Source organism: Hippocampus zosterae, chromosome 1 (assembly GCF_025434085.1).
Source record: "Hippocampus zosterae strain Florida chromosome 1, ASM2543408v3, whole genome shotgun sequence".
Taxonomy (NCBI): domain Eukaryota; kingdom Metazoa; phylum Chordata; class Actinopteri; order Syngnathiformes; family Syngnathidae; genus Hippocampus; species Hippocampus zosterae.
Window position 1 is genome coordinate 25761259 of NC_067451.1, and position 3402 is coordinate 25764660.

Consider the following 3402-nt stretch of genomic DNA (forward strand, 5'->3'; position numbering starts at 1 on the left):
ATTAAAATACTGACTATCTGTTTGTTTTTGTAGCTTTATCGAGAAAAATCTGACTTCTCTAGTCCTTTATCAGCACGTCAAGGTTCCAAACTTGACAAAAGTGTCTCTGTGCCAAAGAGGTGTTGGGTATTTCAAAAGAAACACAAGGTTAGGCTGAATACCTTAGCTTGATGCACTTCTTTTATGGAGGTCGGCTGTGTGGTCGATGAGTCGTCTTACATGAATTCGGAGAGAAAATTAAACACACACACACAAATACCTGAGATGTAGCGGGCACCTCAGATGAGGCAGATTTGGGGCAACCTATTTCAACAAAGGTTCCCAATGCAGTTTTGAAGCCTCAGAGTCCAAATTCATTCTGACAGTTCACCTCTAATTGGTCATACAATGATATGCGGGCCATCTTCTTGTGCTGAGTAGCCCAAACTGGCCATGTTCACTTCCATATTGGCAAATGCAAACATATTTTTGTTTTTTTGTTTATGCGGAAACAACTGAAAACACACATTTTAGAAGATGGGTTTCATTTGAAAGTTTAGGTTAACAGAAAAAAAAATTAATAGGTGAGTTTGCGAATTCCGTCGTTGCTGGCAAAAGCGAGAACTAAGTACTGAATGCTATAAATAGTACCTGGTTGACATAAACCACCACTTGTTGCTTGCTGCTTGATAGTCGAGCAGATTTTTCATTGTAACATTGTAACACGGCTCGCAAAGACACATAAACACATAATAAAATTTGTTTACCCAATTGGTGTGCAGTTTTACGGTTCAACATTCTGGATTAGTTACTTTTTTAATCTTTTTGATCCATACTCGGGAATTCACCGGAGAAAAACAATTGCCAGATTTTTTTTACCCATTCTTTGATGCTAAATGCCACAAGATGGCAGCAAACTCCTGGATAATGTGAAAGTAGTAATTTGTGGCAAGAACTTATGTTTAAAGGGGAAGTCAATGCCCAAAATGTTCTTTGCAGCCTGAGGAGTCTAAACATGGCATTCTGATTACTCATGTGTTCGTGGAATGTCTTAAGCAGTACAATACACCTATTTTGTCCTTCTCATAGGGTCACTTCTCATTTGCCACTTGCTGTAAACTGAAAATGACATCACAGTTGCTTTGAGTTCAGATAATGACCGATCATGGCTCAGCTTCATAAAACAGGCTAGCCATGATTGGTCATTAACTGAGGCCTGAACAACAGGGAAGTCATTTTCAGCTCCCAGAAAGTGGCAAAATGGACGCCCCCAAGATGGCAAAAAGTGGGTGGCTGATGCTGCTTAATTCATATTCCAAAAAAGCAGTAAGGATCAAAATGCAGTGTTTAGACCGGTGAAGATGCACACATCATATTGTAAAGAACATTTTGAGGTTGACCCTAGCTTGTCGACAGAAATTACAGAGTTTCTCCTCCGCATTAGTATATTACTGCTCATATGATCATAGTGTGAGGGATATGTTTTATTGGAGATGTAATGATATCCAAGCATCAAAGTACGATATCACGAAATGAATCTCACTACACAATAATTATAACAATACTGGCAATATTTAAAAAAAAGCCCATGATACTTTAGAAAAACTCACAATATTGTCCTAAAAAATCATATTGGAAAAAAGCACAATGTTGTGTTTTTGTACATAACAGCAGTGACAAAGAAATAGGATCGGCCAGCCATTTTATATGCTGTACGGGGATATATTTTAGTGCTGCGAAGTATCATGGTCAATGTAGTTTACAATACTGTGTTCTGCTGATAACACCAATAACACATAATATTGAGGCACTTACCTGGTAATGCACACACACATTCTGAATCAAGTCAATTTGTAGACGAACTCAAATCTGATACACTGGCCAAAACATGCCTAATTCAAATTAAATTGCACCAGCAAATTAACGACCAGAATGTGCTTTTTTTTCCAGTGTTCTGCATTACTAATTTGAAGCTGGGTGGTACGACTTGAACAATGGCACCTTTAGATTAAGGAAAGTATTTTGATACTTATATGTCTTGTCTTTGTTTATCGTAGTTGCTCGTTACAATACTGTATTGCAATACAAGTGTAGCCTATATTAGCAGACACAAATTCCTTGTATGTTCTACATGCTTGACCAGTAAAGATTATTCTGATTCTGATTCTGCAGTGCAAAACTGAGTCATGTAGAGCTGAACTAGTGCTCAACAGTGGAAGATTTGAATTAGTTGCAACTGAGTGATGAGTACATTGAAAACAGTTGGAAACAGTTCTGGATGTCTGGATGGAGAATGCAGTATCTGGAAAATGCATTTGTTGCCACTGCACATACACTTGGCCCACATGGAAAGGCAAATCAGTCCCTGGTCACTAAACTGACCACCAGAGAGGCCCAGCTCCATTTGCAGAGCTGCTCGCTGTTTTGAAGCAGACAGTAATTGATTTTTTTCACTCTCTCTTGTGCTAAGAATTCCAGTTTCACACCATCTGTTCATTTTATGCTTCAGAAACCCTTTTCGTCGGGTAAGCCCGGATGTGCATTTGGAGTTTGTTGACCGACCCCCCTTTAGTGCGTCTCTCCCAAACTGGCAAGCACAAAATGGAGTTTCCAGATGATCCATGCAAACAAAGCTGGCCAGCAGCAGATAACAAAGGGTGACTATGTTGGAGCAGCCAGACTTAGCGTTTGTGTGCTTTACCGTACGTGTGTATGGAGGGGTCCAAAAGGATGATCCAGCTGTGTGGTAAAGACAGTGAAGGCCTCTATAGAGGCATTCTTGCCTGCTAATGTTATCTTTGATGCCATTCATACCTTACTTACACAAGATACATGTGCTCAACCTTACTGATACCCCACAACCAATTAGATGTTCTCATGTATTTTATTGAACACCAGGTAAAAATTCACAGTGCAGGTTGGAAAAAGTATGTGAACCCCTTAGACCAGGGGTGGACAAACTACGGCCCGCGGGCCGGATCCGGCCCGTTGGTCTTTTTAATCCGGGCCACCGAAGATTGGTACACAATTAAGGTTTGATTGCATTCTTTTCGTTTGGACTTGTAATGACTGGTATTTCAACACCAGGTGGCGCAGTAACTTCAAGTTGCAGAGCACAGGGAGGGAGGGGAAGACGAAGAAAGAGGGAGAGAGTAATGACCATGGAAGGGAAAGTAATATGTATCTGATTAAACGAAGCGGGTAACAAAGTACGAAACATTCAGGAGACGCCTGGAGTCGGAAAGACTCAAATTTACGAGACTTTGAAAAACAAGGAAGTAATTCTTACTCAGTCCGATTCTGGCAATTTCCATGCTCAGAGTGAAATGGTTGTGGCTCAAGTACATGAACATTTCCTCGAATGGTTGGAATGTTATCATGTTAAAAACTTTCCGCAAACTGTGACGCATGTTGGAAGGGGCA